Here is a 23,859-nt window from a genome sequence, read left to right on the forward strand (position 1 = left end):
TCCCGGCGGGTATGGACCGCCGCTATTCAGCATATCTCCTCTTTAATCTCAGGGCAGGGTCGGAGCTCGACGCTTAGGAGGTCATCTTGCCTGCGCCTCCCCGCTGGCATCCCGGGGGGGATCTCTTTCTCAGGTGGCCAGGGCACAGCCATCGCCCTTGGATCTAGACCCTGGGGGTGGACAAGTGTGGAGGATCACCTGGGAGAGTGGTCCACAGGGAATGGGGGCGAGACAACAGATGGCGAGACGTGGTATTTCCACCCTTTTGACACTTCCTCCACCTTTATAGGTTATTCTAAATCCTGTCCTGGTTACCACCGCCCCCCCCCCCCAGATCCCCACCAATTCCAACAAGTACCAACTCAGAAAGGTGGCACGGGAGGACCAGGATAAAGAAATGGCAATTACTATTTTGTGTATTGCAAATGCAGGACTATCCCCCTGTCCACAGTAACACCTCCCTACCCGACCTTCCCTCAGTCGCCATAAATCATTTCAAAACCCATACCGTTAACCCCTTCCCAATTCCAACATGCTCCAACACGGAAGAGAGAAAATCGCATATATCACCCCGTACCCTACAACAGGACTAACCTCCCCTTTTCCCCCCCAACAATATTTTACCAGATTTTCCTAAACTCCCTAGTAAAAACCACTTCTGAGAATTCCTCCACTCTGTTCCTTTCCACAACCACTGAGACGAGGAGGAGCGGGATTGGGGGATAAGGATTACCCATAGGAATCCCTGGGCCATTAACTCCTATAGACGACCGCCATACTGTCCCGCTAACGAGAATAGGCAGGGTTAGGCATTCCCTTCCAACCACTCACTTTTGTGATAGAGACTGGCACCAGAGCTAAAGTGGTCCGGCGCCAAATGGCCGCTCATTCCAACGCCTCTGGCTGGTGCCTCCTCTGCCAAACTTGGCGAAACTACAAGTCCCAAGAGCCCGTAGTGGAGGCAGACGTGAACCCGACTGAGGGAAGCCTGCGAACTGGGGTGAACCCCAAGACACCCTGGGACATTGTAGTGATTGTACGGTCCGAAGCCTGACTGGGGGCTTTAGAGAAAGCCTGACTGGGGGCTGCGATCCGGACTTCTGGAAAAAGAGAATCCGAAGGGTCTAGGGACACCAGCAAATTTGAACCCCAGACACGCAGGAGTCCATCGTCGACTCCTGGATGTCTTCAGCATCCGAAATGGAGCCGTAGCTGCTGAGGTATTCCTCATCCGAGACAACACCGCCAGTTGGTGAATGAAATTTGGCCTGCGTGGTGTTGGCCGCTCACAGCTTGGTGCATCCCTCTGAGCGTCTTGGGCCATAAGCGTTTGCAAGACGCACAACGCTGTTCCAAGTGATCTTCAGGAAGACAATTTTTACACACTCTATGTGTCTTTCTAGGGGAATTTCTTATTACAGGAAGGACAGAATTTAAACAACGTCCTTTCCATTATTGACTGAAAATGTAACAAGCAGCCAGACAAATGAAAGAAGCAAAAGGAAGTGAGAAAAGGCATTCTTTAAGAAATTATTAGAATGTCGAAACAATGAATCGTTCTCCAAAATGAGCATTGAAGAAGCATCTGATGAAAACACGAGAAATAGCAATTGTTTTTCAAATAGCAGATATTAACGTAGCAAGCTACAAACTCTGCATGAAGCGACCAAGCACAATGGTGGAAAAAATAAATATATCAAAAACGATCACGGGGGCTGACATGTGAAGCATTATGGGTACACTACACGTCACACTAAGGATAGTATTACAAACACGCCCAGTGGACGTCCCTTTAGGAGCATTGAAAACAAGATGCAATACTTCGCACCTACAACTAGATATGCATAGCATGTGATTCAGCGTTCAACTGACACCCGCAGTAAGGAAGCAAACGAACGGGGAGGTCTTACACTGTATCAGCGATTCCCACCAGCGGGAAAGAAAGGCATGTGTGAACTCCAATTTAAACACATGCTTTTGGACTAACAGCAGCATTATAGGTCTATAGGTCTATTTGTTGGCTTACGCTACTGTATCATTATGCTAATTTGGCCACTGGTTGTGAATGCTGGTATGTATGCAAATGTTGTGGCTTTTGTGCGACGTCATGGTCACGTTTCAGTGTATATGCACAAGCACCTTTGAGTAAAGTTCACAAATTGCCTTTTTGGGTATGCGCTGTCACTTTGAATTATTTATTGCAAATGTATGTACGGTTATTACATCAGCAAAGTTTTGATAAAAATAATAAACAGATTTAATATACATTTTTTATGAGGGTATAATTGAATATTTGTTTTACAGTGTGTTTGAATTGCAATAGGGCTTGCCTCCCTTTTTTGTGTTGCTCAGTGTTTGCCATTTGCCCTCTGTAAGTAAGCTGATTTGACCCTTTTGTTGTAGTTTGTTAGCATGTGATTCTAAGCAGATCCACAAGTCTCTGAAAATATATTATATCTATCCTTACTGTGAATTCCACAGAACACAAGATGAGGTAAAACATGCATTTAACTAGTGATACTGAATATAATGAGGCAATTGGCTTAATATCAGGACCAAAATAGCAAAGGGGCAGTTTGGGCCTTGCAAATGGTTGCTGCTGGCAACTTGTTACGAGACTTGCTTAACACGATCGATTGATGTCCCCTTACTTTGTGCCAGAGTGTGCTACCTTAAAAAACATAAAAAGGGACGGTATGATATATGTCATTTATAACGCGCGTATACACAAACAAGTGTTTCAAAGCGCGACAAGACAAGGAGGACAAGACAAACAATCTTACTAGGCCTTGTATTATTCGGATCGTGCAAGTGGCAGTAAACCAAATGAGTTATTAGGGAATTGGCAAGGAAAGAGAAAGGATAGTGGCAGAGGAAAAAAAAACGAAATACATAAAAAGGGACATAGAAAGAGTATTGGAGAAAGGTGTTTGATGCTGACACGTTGCAAATTCATTGCCACTCCAGATGATAGCAATTCCCAAAACGACAATCCTTGAGGAGTGAGAGCCGCAAGGTAGCAGGTTATAACGGAAGCTGGGACCACACAGAAATGTACAAATTGCCACCCATGCTTGAGGTTGAATCCACACTTAAATGATAAAGTCAGAAAACCTATGTTCTGCGAGTTTGATAAAGACTATTGCTTTGTTTATAGCACACACAAAAAGACACTAATACAAATGCAGTAAAAATGAAGTACATGCAAATGTGGTAATTCTGTAAATGAATACAGTTTAACTAAAAGAATTCAATGGTTGACTAACATTTGTTTTTCTAGGAGGCCTGATGTAGTACATCGATGTACACATTACAAGTACCAACCAATATACACTTACCTTGAATTCTTCAGATCTCATAATATGAGTAGTGTAAATCTCAGCAGAAGTCCATTTGTTTGGTGTTCTGTACAAAAAGTCTTTCCCAAAAAGCTGTGATCATAGTCCTCTAAATAAGAATCAGAAAGAAGTGTATTATTGCTATAAAAAGGCAACATATTTACTTTGCAATATTACAATTTCCAATAAATATACTATTATGCATATTATAATAACAATATTAATGCAGCCCAAGAGCTCTTTAATTACTCAAAAAGAAGCAATTGTGAAGATTCACAGGATCTCGTCAATTCTCCCCAGAGGTGAGCCTTTCCCTGTGAGGCTAGGTAGGTGAGCCCACTATGCAACATTCCCCCCTAGCGGTTGCATTAAGCAAGACCTCAGAGGGAGAGACTCTCCTCTTGAGGACAAGGACCCCCATTCTCTGAAGAATCTCCCTGACCCACTTTCTATGAGCCCATCAGACCACCAATACCTCAGAAATCCCACCCTGAACAGACCACTGCAACACCACTTCCAATACACAACCAAAACTCAAATCCACTGAAAAGAATGAAGAAAGCATGAAGAGTGCCAACAGGTTGGAATCCAACCATACTGGGAAGAAAATGGGATGAATAGTGCTGATCACTCCTCCATGGAAAGTAGACAATATTATGAACAGTCCGGACCATGTCGTAATAAAGAGACAGTGATCCTCTGCTGGACCCAGTTAAACTGTATAAAATGTGAAGGACCTGGATTAGTAAACTACCACCGAGCAGGCGATACCCGGGAAGTTCGAACCTGGGCGAGAGAAGCCAGGAGAATCCGGGAGGTCCTTGGTCGGGAGAACCTCACGAACCAAGAAGAAAAGCAGTCGCATGTGTGCCTGGCATTCCAAGGTGGTGGTGTGACCTTGACAAAGTGAACCATGTGGTACGCAAAGAATGCTAAAATTGTCAAGCAGAGGGCTCAGTGGAGCCGTAGAAAGAAGAAAAGAGGGAACAGCGAGAAGCGTTTACCGTCACAGAGCAAGCCCATCCCCACAGGAAGAAGCGGTGATGCCGACCCAAAAGAGGAACGGAAGAGGTGGAAAACCCGGGAGGGGAACCGGGCAGGCAGATTGCAGTACCGCAATTAAGGAATACCACAGGACTCCTTGTATGCACCCGGTTGTTTGTGAAGCCAGTAAAGCAAATAAAAGAAACTTGCGGTTCTCATTGCACTCGTCCTAATATTTGTGAATCCAGCCAAGATATTAACGAACATCAAGAGATTGATCTTACTCATCCCAGTAGATGGCAATGCCAGAAAACAGTACAGAGAGGCAGGAGAATCTTCGTACTGGTAACCGTAATTGGAAGTGATTAGAAGAAAGAAGTAGTAAAAAGGGACTCAGGATACTGGTCCCAGTGGAAAAGAAGGTTGTAAACACAGTGAAGAATACTTTGATAACAAGGAAGGTTTTGACGTGAAACCAGATCATGAAAGTGAGAGACACTGCATGCATCCCATAAGAGAAAGGGTCAAGACCATAACGTAGGGACACAAGGAACTGTGAATAAAGACTGGGGAGATCCAAGTAGGTGGAAAAGTCCCCTTGAGTAATTAAAGGAACCGATTGCTAAGGTTACCAGGAACCATCTGAAGACAGACTGCAACAGGTGAGTAAGCCTGTCCAGGAAAAATGAGTCATTCTCCTGGGCACCCTTTTTTGTGTTTGGTGAACCCTTTTGCTGAGTGGTAGGGTCAGCTTAGGTTAGTTTTTGGACGGAGGACGGATTTATTGATTTGGAGTGCATCACAGATGATGAGAACCAGTTAGAGATTTATGTTCGGTAGGGCAAGCCCCTTTTATATTAGGCACAGATAGGCCTTTTGTCTAATATTTAAATAAAGTCTCTGATAGAAATATGATCCCTTTGTCCGACCACACAATGTAAGGAACATTTTAGAAACTGCAACAACAAAAATAACTCCACTACGTCATAGTAGTAAAGTGTGGGAATAACAGAACATTGAGAAGGGGTTGCATAAAGACCTAACTACAGGGCAGGGTTTGAAATGGATGGGAGCTAGTTGGCTACTGCTTGAAACCTAGAAGAGCCTAGGTTGCATGATACCAAAAGATCAATGGAACACTTACAGGAAGTGAGAAAGAGGGGGAAAAAGCAACGGGTGGAGGGAGAATGTTAGGGAAGAGGAGGACATAATTTAAAGGAGAAGACAGAAAGAGAAGAGAAAACCCATTTAGTTTACAAGAGAGAAAGTGAGGAGAGGATGCAAGAAACGACCTGCGGAGGGCCATAGAGGAGAGAGAAGGAGGAGCAAGACAAATGTGTAGACCACTTCCAGTGGCAAAAGAAGAGATGGGAAAGCAACATAGGCAGGAAAATAGATGACGAAAGGTAGGGGATGGGACCAGGGTTTTAGAGACCAATGCAAAGCAGCATTAAGAAACTGGTGGTGACAGCTTCCGCTAAGGTTTTTCAGGGGCTTTGCCTGAACCGGGTCAAGGCTTCCTAAGGCACAATGGTGGTGTGCCAAGAAGCAGTAAGTCCAGAAGGATCAACAGGACACTGTGACAAAGAAGGATCGTAGAGCCCAAGAAGAATCACAGCGACATCCTAACTAAGAAAGATCTAAGTGGTGTGAGAAAGGCATGGTATCAAGAGATGACAGACACAAGGATAACGGTTTGAAAACCTTTAAACACTTCCGGTTGGATTAACGCACATCTTGCCCCATCTCTAGTTTGGGTTTTCCCCTCAACTGATGTAACTGAATGCCAGTCTAGTCAGTAAATCCAAATAATATCGGTCCGTTTCATAAGACTATGCTTGCCCTCACATTTAACTAAAGATTGTTTGGGGATTGTCTTACTCAAAAGAATAGTGTTCAAAAGTAAAATAGCTTTGCACTGGAGCTTTTTTATAACTCCCTTCCCCAAGTTCAAAGTACTCAAGTTCACAAAGTTCCACCTCTCTCTAAGGATTCATACCAGTTCACTGTACTTGGATTCACAAAGTTCTTCGGGCTAGAGTTCCTTTGTCTGAACTTAAAGCCCTCTACTTTACACAAAGTTCTTCTGTAACACACACAAAAATCAACTTGGCTTCTTCCAGGGTTCCCTTTGCCACTTGAATACTTCCTTTCAATCCTGCTTCAGTTTCCACTTGATTTATATTTGCTGCAAAGTTCATCCATTTCTCCTGGATCTCCCTGGTCTGGGTGCAGCTGTGGACCGTACAGTCAACCCATTACAGGTCACACAACCAGGTGTCCTGGGCTTTTTCTATGCCCCCTTCTTGTTACTTTCTCATTCACATTAATTATAGTTTCTTCAATCTTCCTTGAAGGTATTTTTCTCATACTTGTCTTTTTTCTCAGCTCCCCCTTTTTGCCTGCACATTTTGCTCTCTTAGCTTTCACACACAGCCCCCTTTTTCAGCCTGTGACTTTCTTTCAACACTTAGAGGCTTCCGCAAATGCATCTTCTGTGATACATGGTCCCACTGTTATAGTATTCTTAGGCACTTCATGTCTCACGGTTCATTCTTCAACGATGTTTGGAGCCTTTCGACAACGAGTAGTCTTTCACTCATGACAACTCCGCTAGAATGTATTCACTCGCATTCAACACATATCGGGTTTCCCCATCGTCGGAAACTCACCGGTTGTGTTTCTCAGTTCTCTCACTTTTCTTATTAGGGTCTTTCCCTCTCTGAAGTTAGAGCTCACTGCATGCCCCTTTGGCACTCCTGGGCTTCTGTCTCAACCCAGGGTAAGAAGCAACTCCTCAACAGCGTGGTGAAAGGACTCCCCATGTGCCAGCTCCCCTCCGAGTACTTCTGTGGCTTCTTCAGAGACACGGCTTCCTTGCCACGCTTCTTCTTGTCGTAGTCTACTTTCAGCGTTTTGGCATTCCGTTCCCCACCGGCTTGTCCTGGGCCAACCCAACGCCTCTCCTGCTTGTCCTTCTCGCCTCTCAGCTCGCTCCTCCGGTTTTGCATTCACCTCCTTTATACAGGTGGCAATCACTAATAGGTTGCAGGTGTAAGGTATGGGAGTCAAGTCTTATTAATGGGACATGGCTGTCTTGAGTGATAGAATTCTTCTCCTTCGTCTCAGTACTATGTGTACGCTTTCCATTGGGAATCTGCATTGCTTGCAGAGGCCTCTCCCTGGGGTCAGTAATGGCTAGTGATGTAAAAGGGGGGACGGGATAAAAGTAACACTACCCCATGAACTCTGAGGGAGAGTAGAGTGTAATAGGATTGGAAAGGGGAGGATACCATGTCTCGACTTCAGACATCCTCTCCTCAATCCCCAAGGACCCTCCTCTCTTGTCCACTCACAAAATTGGGATCCACAAGCGATGGCCCTTCCCTGGCCACCTGAATAGAGGATCCCGGGGAGGTAGATGTGAGAGTATCCTCAGGTTTCTCACATCGGTCAAGAAAGAAGTGTCAGGAAACAATTTAAAAATAAAAAAAATAAAAAATCAGAGAACTGGCGGTTTGTTCTACACAATTCCAGACTAAGGGACAGAATAGGGATCACAGCCAACAAGAGAAAAGAGATAGAACGAAACATCACCATTTGTTATTTTATTTGAAAACCAATAGCACAGTTTCTTTAATCAAGTCCACACAGAGACCCAAAAGACTTTGCTCCATTCATTGTTCCTCCAGTGATGGAATGAAACAAAGAATTTAAATCAAGAAACCAGTTGTGTGTTCTGTTGATACATTAAGGTATTCATCCTTCCCACAAAAGGCATAACAAAGGTTTAGTGGTATGCAATAGCAGGGCAGTGGAGGACACACATTGTTGGATTAGTTTCTATACATCACCCATGCTATAGCGATTGCTCAAGGCAGGAAGTATAATACAGAGGCCAGAAAGGCCATCATTCTAGGAACAATAGAGCTTTATCACCCAATAGCCGAAATAATACAAATAGACTTACTTTTATCAAAGTTATTTCGATATAGAAAGCAAAGGGTGCAACAATTGAATGCTAGTGTACATTAAAACAATGAATGAGGTTTTTGATGAGCACAAAAATAAGGGACTGTGACAGCCAACATTGTACGTTGTCTGCTAAAGCAAGGGTTGAACATTCAAGTTGCAAGCTACTAGATACCCATGAAAAGTCCCTTGCCTCATCAGTTCTCCACATACAAGCAGCAAGACCATTACTTACTCGCAAAGAATCCATTATCACTAGTAAATTGTCTAATGCACATTTTAAGGCATGCCCTAAACAAAGTAACTATTCTTCAAAACATTTGGCTCATCAGTAATTAATCATGCTACATGTTTAATTTCTCTGTAGTCTGCATAATCCTTTGCTAAATGGCCATGGAGCCATTTGCGTCCAACAAACGTAAATGGAACACCACGGAATAGAATGGGTGCGCCAAGCAGAAAATGCACTTTTTCACAATAAATTCTTCATTTAGGATACATCTGGATGACATTATTTCCTTGAAATGCTTATGTAACTTTCCGTAGCATTCAAGAAGTTAACTTCTTAAAGTCACAGAAGCTAATTCACAAATAAGTGTGGTAAATGATTTACTCGTGGAGACACTATTCAATTCACTAAGAGGTTACCAGGGGTAGGTGTTGTCAAATGGGCTCCACAAGCGCGTTGGCCCTGGAGCTCTGTGAGGGATTCCCCATCAGCTACGGCGGTAACAGCTGATTGACATTGCTGCCATTGGATAGGAGGTTGGGGTATGGCAGTGTTTTCCTAGGTCAGCAGCGAGAATGCAAAATAAAGTGCAGCTCATTCCTCCATATCGTGAGACTGAGCTTATCATTATCCCTGCAGCCGTACATGATACACTTATCGGGAGGCCACCACATGGGTCTAAGAGCTATCATTCATAGTGAAGAGGAGGGAATCTATTTTAAGTGCAGTCCGTGATAGTAGAGGGAGAACTTTTAAATTGTTTAATAAACAAAATTGTTCATAAATTTAACAGGAAATCATTTAAAAAGGTTTATAATTTTCAGCTCCTGGTGAAAGGGAAAACCAACAGAAAATATACATTATATATATATACACAGACACAGACACAGACAGACACAGACACACACACACGGCAGCACCCCTTATGAACTTCTATTTATTTTAATTAGCAGCAAAGGAAAACAAAAAGAAATTGCTTCCATCATCTTTAGTCCTTGTCCCTCCTTCTCTCCTCCAATCACTGCCACAAAGAACAACCAACACTCCATAGACGTCCTCTTTTCTTGCCATTCCCAAAAGTACCTTCACGATTTGGATTTTCGTTGAGCAATATGGGAATGTTTCTATGTGTTTTCATATGGCTGGTAGAGTGGTAGAGCAGCAGTTTAATGCCAGTTTTAGAAGTTCTTTTTTCTCCTCTTATATTTCTTGCTGTGAGTTTCATCTTGCTCTGCTTCATTATTTGCTATTGGTCTAGGGCCATCATCTGCTTCACAGCAGACTAGCTGCAAGATCCCCTCAATCCCGCCCGCCCCCGTACATGGAGTGATTTGGCGCCGTGGTTGTGTTTCTGAATCTTAAAGATTCATTGAGTGGCACAGGACGCAGCAAGGAAGATGGCCCATTGTTGGTTTAGAAGAAAGGATCTTACGTTGGCCGGCTTGAGTGTTCAAGTCAGTTATGATTAGGAAAGGAAGGATGGCTTCGGGAAAGAGGAAAAGTTGGGCAGCATCAAACTTCCCAAGCATATTTACCTCTGTGGTCTGCTTAATGCCAGTCCCAGTTAGCCACCTTTATTAATAAGTCTGCGTCCCAGGTGTGTTACTAGACCATTGGACTAAGCTCAGGAACAGCCATTAAGGAGGCTATGGCAGATACAGCTGTTAGTTTTGAAGAGGAAATGGCCGCAGCAATACAACAGGGTCTGGCGGACACTAGTGATGAGTGTGATTTTGGCCGGCATAACTACATTGAGGATACCCTCAAAGCCTCCCAAAGTGTCACAACAGCACCATGACCAAGATGTTCAATCAGTGGGAATGAGCCTGGACAATCAGTCCAGCATCCACAGGATTGACGCTGGCGGGAGTGTCTGTGCTTTGGGATCACCGTTTGGGCTCCCAGGAGGAGGGGATGGCTCAATTCAGCATTAGAGGGCCAAATTCATAGCACTAGACTAGTCGTCGGGGGTTAACGGGGAGTACCTGCATTAGGTCAAGCGGATTCTCCCCCATTGATTGTTCATCTGATAGCAAATCCTGGTGAACAATGGATGGATCCGACGGATGAGGATCCAGCTACCACTGGGGTAGTGACCCTTATGGGGAAAAAACATTTTCAACCCTTTGGGGAGGGCTCAACCAAATTAAATAAAATGGTTTGCGTTGCCTCACGTTGAGAAAATCTCTCAACATTTCCTCAGGAAGAAGCTGTATAACAAGCCGTGCAGAAAGATTAAGGCTGAGTGACCAAAATCATCCACGAAAAGGGAAACGGCATATGGTGCTAGACATGGATCTGAAGCGAACTGTCTTTTTCTGCCGTTATGGGAAAGGTATATTAGAAGGGGCAGACAAGGATTGGGCAACCTGCCAGGACCATATACTAAATACTGTTGGTGCTCTGGCGAGAATCTTGGATCTTTCAGAGGAAGCCTGGGTTATAGAGGAGCCCCTGGATCCAGAGATTATTTTGGGTTGGGTGCAGGGAGTGATATGTTTTCAGGAGACAGCAATGGCTGCATCATCCAATAGCACAGGCAAAAAGAAATACGATATATTGAATGTGGGTTTTATATTGCAATTCATGGTGGAGTCCATCCTAGAAACACGAGAACCCATGCTGCACTGCGTTGATTTGCTTCCGAGACAAGCACATTGCCCCGAGCTGAAGACGTTATTTCAGCCATGGGTCTTGTGAAGGCATCATGAAGCAAGACACAGGCAACAGATTCCAGTTTCTTAATAAAAAAATACTTTATTAATCTTTGTCAGAATAGATTAATGCCTAACTTGCGATAAGCCAAGGTTGGATCCCCCTACCTACAGAAACTAAGGTCAGTCTGTGTGTCCAAAACATATACTTGTCCTCACAACTATAGCTATACAATGTGTAGGGATGTCCGCACTAAAAGAAAGTGTTCCAGGTAAAGGTTCTGAGCTTCTTCTAGCTCCGATTTGTTTTACGCTTCACTTTTCCAAAGTTCAAAAAGAGTTCCCCAAAAAAAAAAAAAAACTTTCCCAAGCAGGCAGATCCTCCACTAGAACTGCTGTCAGTCTCTTGACTTTTAAGAAAACTCTCAGTTTAGCTTTGTAATCCTCTAGGCTCTTCAAGTAGCTCAAACAAATGTTTTCTTTCACTTCTGCAATTGTCATGTAGCACAGCCTTTGTGTCGTGGCTTTCTTTGGTTCTTTCTCCAATAGGGATACTCGGTATAGGCACAGTTGTCGGACAACATGGTCCACCCATTGCAGGTCACGCACCGATAGATAACCCATGGCACTTTGTGCTGCTTTTGGTTTCCCTTGGTACTTTCTGGAGGGGCCCCTCTGTCTAGGCGTAGTTGTCGAACCAGGAGATTCCCCCACTACAGGTCACGCAACCAATCATGCGTGATAGTGAACCGTCACCTTGTAGATTTAGCAAAACATCAATATTCCATGCCCCTTTTCTTTACCAGCCTCCTGGGGATGTTACCAATCGAGTCCTGTTTCTCCGATGTCGGTGCTTGCTTTTTGGTTTAAACTTGCCTTCTTACCATTCATATTTCATACCTTCAATTTGGTCTCTCAACAACACAGGCTTCCTCTCTGAACCTGTGTCAGTCATTCACATTGATTGTAACTTTCACAATGACGGTTTCTTGGCTGTGCCACAATTTATAATCAAGCCATTTTGACACTCTAGTATAAATCCTTTTTACACTTGGCTTTTCCCAATATTCATTCAAAGTTCCTCAACTTGTTTTTCACAGTTGCTTTTCTGCTTAATTCAAAAATGCGGATGATGAGCTTTCATTAAATGCTTCTGAACAGGTTTTGACAGTGTTCATAATTGTAGATCATGCGCAGCATTTTCATCTGATTTCCTTATCTTTTTCTTCAGTTCAGCATTCATTAGATGTTCTTACATTTCAAAAGGCACCTTGCAGTTTACTCCATATTCAATATTCTTCTCTTAGGGTTCGAAACCCCACTCTTACGCACTTTAGCTACTTGCAATTCCCGGCACTGGAGCGACCCGGTATGAGTGTTCACTCGCTCACGCTCACGCTCACCGGTACTCTGCTGCTCCTCCGGGCGTTTCTGCAGACTTCCAGTTTCCTCCCGGGTGAGCGTCAAGAGCTCAAGCGAGCAACGCTCGCTACTGAGAAACCTTGGTGCAGCAGCCTGTGGCAGCTTCTATGTTCCTCAGCTCCTGCTGGGACCATGCGGCTCAGGTAGTTGCTGGGGCACTGGTCCCCTGAGGGCCTGCTCGGGTCGTGGCACTTCTCACCCCCTGACAACACATGGCATCCTCTCTGCCGGCCCTGTTCTAGCTTGCTCCTCGCCGCGCAGCTGCTACCTCCCCTCCAGGCAGGTTCCCCTTTCTCCTCCCTCGGTCTACCCTTTTCTGCACCTGTGGCCTGTCAATTGATCGTAGGTGCAGGTTCTTTGCCTGACCACATTTGAGCAATGAACTGGACATGCCTGACCTTTCATAGTCCTCTTCCTTGTCTACGTACCATAGTGGTGAAATTGACTAGAAGTGTGCTTTCCTCCTAGTGGCCTCTTCCTCGTCGCAGTTGTAAAGGTATGTGAACGTGGGACAGTAGGTGTATAGGGAAATGAAAAAAAGACGGAATGACAGGAGGCATTACCCCCTAGTTGTTTACTCCTTGGCTTGGCATTGGTTTAGGGTGCTTGGAATCAAGAGAAGGGTCGGGGTGTATTTACTGTGTCCATATAGAGAGGGGTGTGAGAAACCTGAGGGTATTCGAACCTCTTTTTCCCCTGGATCCTCTGCTCAGGTGGCCAGGGCACGACCATCGCCTTTGGATCCAGACCCTGGAGGGGGACCATGCGGGAGTATCACCTGGGTGGAGGGACCTTGGGAATTGGGAGATGGATGCCCACGGGTGAGACGCGGTATTCCCCTTTCCCCAATTACCAAGCATCCTATTCTTTCCTCGCCCTAGCGGAATATTGTGATTTTACCCTGTCTCCCCCTCCCCAATTTATATAAAAAATAAAATAAATGTCAGTCCTCCCCTTTCAACCACACACACCTGAGACTGGTTAAACCTCCCTACCAGTATAAATAGCAGAGCACAGGAACACACTCTGAGCGAGCTGGGGATGCAGGAGTGTGCAGAGAAGTGAGAGGGAGACCGATCTAGCAGGAGAAAACCTAGAAAGACTGGAGGAGGAAGAACTGCCCAGACACTGGAGCTGTGAGTGCAGTGGAGGCTGCAGTGTGGAGTGGGAGCTGTGCATCCAGGGAGCCAAACTAGGGGCAGCTGGGGTTGCCTAGCGGCACCCACATCCCAGCTCCTCCCCTGGGTGAAATTGGAGAGCCCAGGCCTTTGAGGGGCAGGTGGTAGGACCCTGACCTCAGTCAAACACCTCCTGTGCTCCTGTTGCTCCCAAACCACGAGAAAGCAGTTTTCAGGAAGCTGGTGAAGTGGGAGCAAAATACAAAGAAGTGCATTCTGGGACTGGAAATCCCAAACAATTTTTTTTTAAACGGAGAGGGGTCCAAGCCCGGCTGAGGGAGACCCCTGTGTGAACATTAAGCAGGGGTCTGACAACCCAAAGAGGTTTAGGGGAGAAGTCGAGAGCACAGAGAGGACCTAGAAAGCCAGAGTGCAGAAAGGAGCCTTGAGATACCGGAGGGGAACGTCGAGCCGAGACACCAACTCGGTGCTGGAGAGAGGCTTTGGCCTGGCTATGGAGACGTATCTCCAGGAAACCGGGAGAAGGCAAGCTGCTGGCGATGCCCTGAACAGTGGCGTTGCTAGGGCGGGACCAGGGGGCCCCGCCCCCCCTCTGAAATACTGTGCAGCAAGGGCAAAACTGGTATATTTGTCAGTGGGACACCTCTCCCGTTAAACACTTCAATGAGGGTGCCCAACGGGAAAGGTGTCCCGCTGGCAGGACAATGTGTGCTGAGCAATTCCTGCTCAGCACGCCCATTGTTCTGGCAGCGGGATACCTTACCCTTCCAGAACGGGAGGTGTCCCGCTGCCAGGACAATGCCTCAAGGAGCTCTGGGCTGCAAAGGGGCTCTAGCGTTGCTCTGTGGCAAAAGGGCATTTCAATGTGAGCCATTATGCACGGATGGGAGTGAGGGGGGGTGAGGGAGACTATTAGCAGGGACTTTTGTCTTTTTAGAAATGGGAATGATCCAAAAGTGAGAAGGTTGCACAATGTTGCATGCTTTATGAAATAATGACTATGGCTTTAAAAACGAAGGGGGATATGTTAGGCTCACAATAATCTACATGATGTTATTGTGACTGTGCATGCAGGATGGGGAGAATAAAACTAAAGCCATACTCTTATTGCTCAATATATTTCTATGACAATGTATAGTTAGTTTACTATGAAAGAATAGTGTATTATGTAATGTGGTTTGCTTCCAAGGCATTGCTATAAATACATACTTTAAGCACTTGAAATGCAAAGCAAAACCTTAATAAATATCTATATCAAATAAACCTGGGAAGAGTGCTCAGTTGCTCAAATTGTCCACACCCAGGTTCCACCATTTAACCAAAGTGTATGATCCTGGGCAAATCAATTAATCACACTATTATCTACAGCTCTGCAAGTGATTCACTTCATAGCTTATGTTGATATATCATGCCATTATAAAAAAAAGTCTAATGACTATAGAGTTGATCCATATATAATAGTGCAATTTAGGAATTTTGTACCACAAAGTTATTTGCCACTTGGTTTCCTTATAGCAACTTATTCTTAAGTACCTCCACGTATCAAAGACTGATGATGCTCCTTGTGATGTTCATTTCAGTTGGTGCAATCCATATGAAAACTAGGAGGTTTGCATTTATTTTGCCCCAGAGCGCCTGGACAGAGCTCTGATGAGTTTCCTGCGTCAGTAATGATTCTAGAGTTTTATTTTTGTTGTTGAAATGCCATCTGCCACTAATGTTACCAAAAAAGTAGATGATTGGGGCAGGGGTGGACCGTTTGGGGGCACGAATGAGACCATATGGAATTGTACGCACTGCATTTGGGAGGAAAAGTAGCACAACTTTTTTGTGGCTTACCCCTAACCCCCTCACTCTTGCAATGGTGGATGCTCCCCTACCTGGGCTACTCGCTCTGCAATGCTGCCTGTGGTCCACCTGCACGGCACACACACAGGGCCAAAAATAACAGGGCTGCAATGCTGCCGCTGGCAACGGAAATGGCAAATGCAGTGAAGAATGCACCATGAAGGTACACACAGAACAGTAGGCACAGGGGTGATGGTCAGCAGTCACAGACCTTCCATAAAAGCACCCATAGCCAGATGCTGGATGCTGAAAAAGGCATTGCGAACCATGTGTATTAATGGCACACTTGTGAAAGTCCCCCTACATCAGATGCGATCAGGACACAATATGGACACTGTCTCATTTCAAAGTGCAGAAAATGGCAGGTGTCCATTACCAGCCACTGACCACAAGCAACATTTGAACAAATTGCCCATGAATGCCCGAAATCAGGAGTGAACCAACTGGTGCTGTGTATGCTTGGCAATATAATTGAGATTTGGACATATACCGATATATTTTAAATATCGATACAGGGTGAGACAATATTGTTAACAAGATATAAACATATATACAACAGAATAGCTTGCTGTATAAATGCATGATCCCCCCAGCCCCCTGACTTTGGACTACTTTGCCCATGTCAATTTGGGAAAAGCATACACATTGCCCTTTTATAGGGGGCCGGGCACTCCCCCACCCCCTACTTTTGTCTGTGGCCCCCTCTGAATTTGATTCCTTGAAACGCCACTGGCCCTGAATGAAGGTGAAATAAAGGAAAACTGAGAACACGGCAACTGTTGACTTTCCGGGAACGAAAGAAACCCTGTGCATGCAAGTGTCAAAGGAATTAATGTGAAATATATAGGGAAGTGGTCATGAAGAGTCATTAAGCAAAGGCTGTGCAGTCTAAAGTCTACGATTTACAAAGGAAGAAGGAATTGTGAACAACAGGTCTCAGCCCAGCTGAGGGAGACCTATTGGGAACTTGTGTTTGAGAAACGCTGAACCTTTAAACTTGTGAACTTTGAAAAAACCTGAAGAGAAGGGACTTTGTTATGTGTCCAGGGACCCTGCGAACAAGAGACTTTATTTTGGGGAAAAGACTTTGTCGCAGAAAGCCCCGACTTATGTTCTGAACTGCACCTTCGAGCCACCGAAGCCAGAGTGTGTTCGAAGCTCAAGTGTGCCACCTTGTCCCGTGCTGAAAACGTAGGGAATGGAACACATTTACTCAGTCATTCTGACCTATTATTTTCTTAACACTCTTTCTTTTGCATATATCATTTTCCCACACCATTTGTATTTAGAAGTAAGGATTGGCAATAGGTTTTTTAGTATAGGCCCTTTTTATTTTGACAAGACTCAACTAGGACTGCGTTATTTTTACTTTGATGGTTGTAGCTTTCTCCCATCCTTAAAATTTAGATAGGCATTCATCCAATCCTTTGAAGTTCAATAAACACCCTTGAACTTTGATCACTTGTGTCTGTCTTCAATGTTTGATACCATGCCTGCCTTACAGGGGTCCTTGGAGGTGTTCTCTCTAGACCTTTTATAATAAGGGGGTTCCCAAGGGTTCTTTTGAAAGGAGGTCAGTCAACAGTACCCTATAAAAGCTTCTAGGACTGAAGGTTCATCATGAAAAGGGAACGGAATACTGAGTCTCATCTGAGGACACCCTCCCTCCCCATCCCAAATCTCCTCCACCCAGGTGATCTTCCCTTGCATAACCACTCCCAGGGTCGGGATCCTAAAGCAATGGCCTTTCCATGGCCACCCGAAGCAGAGGATGTCAGGGAGAAGTAGGGGGTGATGCCCTCGGTTCCTCACAGTCTCTACTCTGGTTAGTTAGTTCAGAGTTCACATGACTGGCTAGACTCAAGCCTCTGTACATGCCAGTTACAGACCCCAGCGGCAGGTCTCCTGGGATGTGCCCCAGTGTTCCTTCCATCATACAAAAGACAGGAACACCACTTTTCCCCCCACAGGGTGGCAGCAGAGCACGTCGAGGATCTGCTCAGTTTTCATATGATGGTAGGTATTCTCCCTCTTCCGCTAGCACGTTACAGTGGGTGACCGATTCAATATTCTTTCAGAAATTAGTTAGGCGTCTCCAGGGATACCTAGGTGCTAGGTATGATGAGGGGCTATCAGATAGAGTTTCTAGGGGAGCCTTTCCAGAACACACACACCCCACCCCCTCCTCTTGGGCCCAAGCGAGCCCAAAGAATGGTGGTCCATCTGGTCTCACAACTGTTGCAAGAGGGCAATAATACTGTGCACTCAAGAGTTCCCGTTTCCTTAAGCAATATCTTTCTGATTTGGGAGAAGGATCACTCTTTCATCCGGTCTTCAACTTGGTGGCACTCAATACATTTGTTAAAGATCATCATTTCAAGATGGAGACTATTGGATTGGTGATAGACGTGTTGAAGCCCAGCGCATGGTGCATGTTGCTTTCCTAAAAAAGGGATGGCCTTTAAAAAAGGTAGGTTTCTGAAAGGTTTTAATGGCCAAAATTGGAGTATTCTTTTGTTGCAGGTTAGGGTTATCAGCGTGGAGGTAAAACGACATGCTGGAACATGTAGGCCTGGTTAATGTTTTCAGTTTGAGATAAAGCTTTCTGAATTGGGAACATACTGTGCCCCTTAGGGGAGGATGAGCCCAGGGAATAGCGCTGCTTCTGCCCTCTAATATGGTCATCGGGTAGCAGCCAGACCAGTCCCCTATGTTTTGGCCCCCTCATACAAAAGGATGTAAAGTTCCTCCAACGCATCACAACTGTAGACATTCATGTTAACCTTTTATGTGTCATATACATCTACTCACCCTCTGTCGAAGTTCTTTTTTGATTAGTGATGAAATTTGATTTGGTATTCTCTTCAAGTTAGAAAATGTGGTCCTGCAATTGTTGAAATTAGCAATACACTTGTAATGCTGGAGGATCACAAACACTCTCGGGTATTCCGAAGTGCTGTAGTTTCCATTGCATGGAAATCCTATAACACAAAATAACATTTCTTAGGAAGTATTGGCAGTGTCTTGTCTAATTAATTTTTTAAAACTCATTAACAATAAATATAGAGTCCAGCCAAAAACGTTATACAACGGTACATTTCTTTAACAGAATTCATGACTGGGGAGGAAAAATACCAAAACAATAAATATTCCACAGGACGTTATTGGTATGGATGAAAGTTCATACTGCGCATGAATGTAAACTTTGCACCAAAGCGCAGTGGGCTAAAGGGGAAGTTTGCTCAATAATTGTATTGTCCAGATCGTTCAGGCATGTATTTTTAAGCATACTTCAATCGATCTTAAAAATAGGTTTCCTATGCATCTTACCTTAGTTTTCCTCACTTTTACACATGCGAAAAAAGCGGCTTTGGCGCGACCATCTTGTGCTAATCTTATCCGTTGATGCATTGCCCTTAGTTCAAGTACGCTCGAGGCAAGAATACAGATCTCCCACCCCTCAAATTGAAATCCCTAGATGCTTACGCCCCTTTTCACAACGTCAATGCACGTCTCGTGTCAACGTTCTCTGTGCGCAAGCTTTTGACTTGTCTACATGGAAATGCCAGGATGCCTCTTTCCTCAACAAGTATAAACAGACCCTTTCAGATCAGACAACATTGGAGTTCCTTTTTCAATCGTTTCACTGTATTTACTTTAGATCGCCTGTGACTCGTTTCTGCTGTGTTCATCTATCTTCCTAGTACGAAGCCGTTGCGAACAGGTACTTACACTTGTAGAACCGATTTAAATTGTTGCTTGCATTTTATTTAAATATAAGTCGTATAATGGCAACAATACAGCCCTACCAGTACGAGCCGGAGTATTTTGAGTAGGGTACGGATGGAAAGAGAAAGAAGCGGAAACAGGAAATCGGACAATAGTTGGGAAGATGAATCACTGGAGCATGAGCCTGAGTCTAGTTGCATGGAAGACATTTCCACTTGGTGTACCTGCAATCATTGCGAGGTCATGCCAACCGAGGTGGAGAACGGCTGCTGCCAAGAAAACTCTGTATGCTTGGTCTACATAGGTGAAGAAGACACACCGCCGCTATGCGTTACCGAGCTGCATGACATCAGGGCAGCCTGCATCACAAGGTCTGTGTTGAGGTTTATGATGGTGCTTATACACAAACTTCGCACAACAGTTTGCCCTCGCAATCAAAGTAACAAGTAAGTATACTCTAGATGTGATGTCATTTTGACCACTGAGACGACCAACATTTCATGTTTTTCTCCTATATTGTCGTAACTTTGATCGATCACTGACAAATTCATTTAGTCTGTAAATTGAATACATTTCTCTCGCTTATCGTAAAGCAGAGTTTATCGCTTACGTGCGTTTCACTTTCTACTAAAAAACAATATTTGGCCCAAGCCGTTCTGGCTAGAATGGGTGTTCACTTTTGTAATGTGTCGATACTTCAAAGCCCAAGTACATTTTTTCTTTTCTAAGAGCAACTATGCCATAGAATTTAGGATGCATTTTCAAGTAAGGTGGTACACATCAGGTTTGTTCAATTAAAATATTTATGTTTCTCTTTCACAGGTGGTACAGGCTTGTGGCCTACAGTTATTTTACATGGTGGCTTTATGGGAAACTTGGATTCCACGTTAGACAAGCAATACCCGCCTGTGTTGTTCGAGCCATTTGCGCCAAATTCCCCAATGACAGTGGACAGTACGCGGTTGTGCTGCAACATTAAGTATACAATTTGTATTTTGTTTGTGCCATCATCACCAAATTAGATAAAATACAAATGAGCATATACGAATAGCGGTTTGAATTTTTCAGCCAGTCAAGAACACGGTCAATCGTCTATGAAGGTCATGAAAGAATGGTTGGGGCCCTTTTGCGCTCACCTCTTCCCCATCCATCCCCCCGTGCGGTATTGGGTGGGTGGGAACGGCAAAGGTGCCTAACTCCATGTGAAACTCAAAGGGATCACTCCCCTCTTCAAGACCCCGCCCCAGCAATCAACATAAGTTTGTGTCCCTTCAGCAGTGTACGGGGACTTTTGCGCTCGCCTCATACCCATCCACGACCCCTCCAGTATCAATGACAGTTCACATCTATGACATGCTCTCCATAGGGGGCTTGGCGGACTGCAAAACTCAAATTGCCAAACACCATGTGCACCTCAAAGGGATCTTCTGCACGGTGACCACTGTCCAGATGGCATCCCCAGAAGCAGTGTCTCCAGACTCCCCTGTTCAAGTCCATCCATCCCCCTTCCCTCGCTCCTTCACTCCCCAGTATCAATGGCAGTCCGCACCTAAGACCATGAACTCACAAGGCAGCTGGGTGGGTGTGGACACTCAAGGTCACAGAAGTTGTTGAGCAGCTAGACTCTTTGTAGCATTGAAAATATACATTACGCATCATACACAATTATGCAGACTCTTTGTTTTTGTGTTGGCAATATAAGTATGTGGCTTGTGTTAAACATACAATAAAACTAGAAGAGACTGGAGGTACTTTTTTACCGACCACTTATAAACAGCCCTCCATCAAACTTTTGATTAAACAATACACTATGTTTATAGGGTCACTTGCTTCCCCACTATCCATTTTTGATTTTGTACCTCTTACATATGATTTATAGTCATTATATTGTCATATACCACACCAGTTTGTATCAAAAATATGTATTTATTGTTTTTTAAACACATTGTTAATAAAACACTTTTTTACAATTTTCTTTTCTATAATTGTAGGACTTCTCTATACAATTGTTAAACACACACACATCTCAATCATTTACAATTTCACTATGCACATCTAATAACATGTAGTAATTCATTCTTTAACACTTTTTTTGAGATACAAATTTCATAGGGATCGGTTGTTTGCTCCCCTCTCTCATAGAGAAGTGCATCCCAGTCCATAAAACATTTCACTCTGTATTCATACCACCCATGCTTACTTTCATACTGCATTCAAACCATACCCGACATGTTTCATTCCTTACACACTTTCATACAACTCACTAGGAAATTCTTCAGGGGTAAAAACTTTTTTATACCACATTTAATTTCGATGTACAATTATGTATGTCTTCTTTTAGAATTATTTCTAAGGATCCACTATCAATGAGGTCCATTCCATGAGGTCCAACCATCAAAAGGATAACTCAATCTTATTCACTTCTTCTTTTATTATCTTCTTGGTCTGTCACCTTTAGACAAGTTGTTCTGTTATGGTGGCCTGGTTAGCTGGCTACCGGATACTTTCTTGGAACAATCTCCGTGCTCTTCCCCTGATCTTATTGTAGATCCGGTTCCTAATGGTAGTGTATGCTAGCAGCTTCTGCGGTCTTACTCTCTACTGTTAGGCTTGAGCAAAGTCGTCCAATCCTTCCTTTATGCCATGTACCTCCTATCTATTTTTCTACAATAGACAAACACAAAGCGCACTGTGTCTTTTCTTTTTTATTTTCCGCTCTTTCCAGGTTTCAGCTTTTGCGCCGTCTGTCTCAGGCTGTATCACGTTGTCTCACACAGCTGGCGTCTCTCTCCACCTCTGGCCATTTGTGGTAAACATAACAATGATAAAGCAAACAAGATTATTGTGTGCATGTCACAACAAATCAACAGGTGTGCAGCGTTATAGTTCTGTACTTTTTGGGCACTTGGACCGTGAAATAGGAACTGGCCCTCCTTAGCTCTCCGACTGCCCACATTGTGAGCTCTCAGGTTCGTGTGTTGGGGGACCTACATCTTGTCTGGCGAGCACTCTTGCACTTGCTGGCAGCTTCCTTCCAGGCCCATGCCCCCACACCTGGGTGGGTCCAGGTTCACTCAGGTTCACCCAAAAGACCCTTGCTCTCCTAAAGCTCTATTCACACCCCCTTGTTGCTAGGATGTTTCATGTATGGAATAATTCCATCCCATTTAGTAATAGGTGTGTTCCATTTTTGTGGAAACGCTCTGGGTCAGAATAGACTGCTCCCATCAGGATGTGATTCTGTTTTTAAATGGGAGTTTGCTTCTTGACTCTTCGGTCCACTTTCCTGTACTACCCACAAAGGAATGTCCCACGATACATGCAGATTTGTAGGATTTCTCTTATCTATTAAAAGATATTGCTTGTGTTAGCTCTGGTCTTCTACATCTTGTGAAACAATGCGATTTCCAACCGCCTATCTTGTTGACTACGTGTGTGTCCCCATGCCTCCACGCCATGCTGATGTGGCTGCGACTATCCTAAAATAATACGTCCCATATTCTGCGATAGCCGTTTTCCACATGGCCAGGCCAGACCCAGTGTCTCCCGACTCCCCTCTTCAAGACCCAGTCTCAGAAATCAACATATGTTTGTGTCCCTTCTGCAGTGTTCAGGCCTTTTGCACTCGCCTCATGCACCTCCATTCTCCCCTCCAGTATCAAAGGCAGTTGGCACCTATGAACAGGGTCCTACTGGGCCACAAGTTTGTCTCGAGCACCAATGAAAACGTGGCACACAGTTCGAAGTCACTATTCATTTTTTTTTTTTTTTCGGAACACAGTTTGAATATTACTTAAAGGCGACTCATTTGATAAAAAGGTGATGCAAATTGTGCATTTAAAAAATATATATTTTCAGCAACAGTATTCACTGCTACCAGCCACATATTGAAGTAACTCATCAAACTGGCACACATGGGCCAAAACGCGCCCACTTCATAAAAAACAAAAATAATAAAAGACCTATGCCTGTGCGCTCGCAACGGGGCTGGGTGGTTGGGTATGGCAGATGTGAAACATTGGCATCGAGGCTGAGTGGGTGTCAATGAACAGGTCACACATACACACCCACTTTTCTAAGCCTTTATAAACACCTTGACATTTACCAGGAGAACATCCCTGCAATCTACAAGGTATATAGTCATCGAGCTACCTGTTCCCCCAATAACTGTTACACAGCTACTTGTTCCCCCGCTTGCTGTATCGGCTCATTTGCTCATCCAATTAAGGATCTCACCCATTTGCTTCTCTATGTTCATTGGTCGCTGCTTTGAAAGTTTCTATCGATTTCCAGCTAATGTACCCAGTAGTCTAATATTCATTTATCTCAAAGACTTCACCATTATCGAATGTTTGATGCATTTTGATCTCGGTAAATAGCACATTGCATCACTGTGCATTGTAATAGAATCACATTTTGTGTGATCCATGTTTGAAAGCATGTTTTCTTTTGATGCTTGAAAGTTCATTCAATGGACGAGTAATACGTTACGATTTGCGGTATAACAATCAATTCTGTAAGGAAGTTATTGCTGTGTTAATTCC

General features: G+C 44.3%; 1 long non-coding RNA gene across 1 annotated transcript in view; it reads right to left on the bottom strand.

Moving 5' to 3' along the window:
* LOC138569170 (uncharacterized) overlaps positions 1–23,859 on the bottom strand; it is a 62,047-nt gene that overhangs the window by 20,799 nt on the left and 17,389 nt on the right. Inside the window, exons 3-4 of the long non-coding RNA XR_011303164.1 lie at positions 18,398–18,567; positions 3,339–3,447 (exon numbers count right to left, since the gene is read on the bottom strand). This is a non-coding gene — a long non-coding RNA (uncharacterized lncRNA). The remainder of the gene's footprint in view (positions 1–3,338; positions 3,448–18,397; positions 18,568–23,859) is intronic.

This window comes from Ambystoma mexicanum, chromosome 2q (assembly GCF_040938575.1).
Source record: "Ambystoma mexicanum isolate Mex_15411 chromosome 2q, UKY_AmexF1_1, whole genome shotgun sequence".
Lineage (NCBI taxonomy): Eukaryota > Metazoa > Chordata > Amphibia > Caudata > Ambystomatidae > Ambystoma > Ambystoma mexicanum.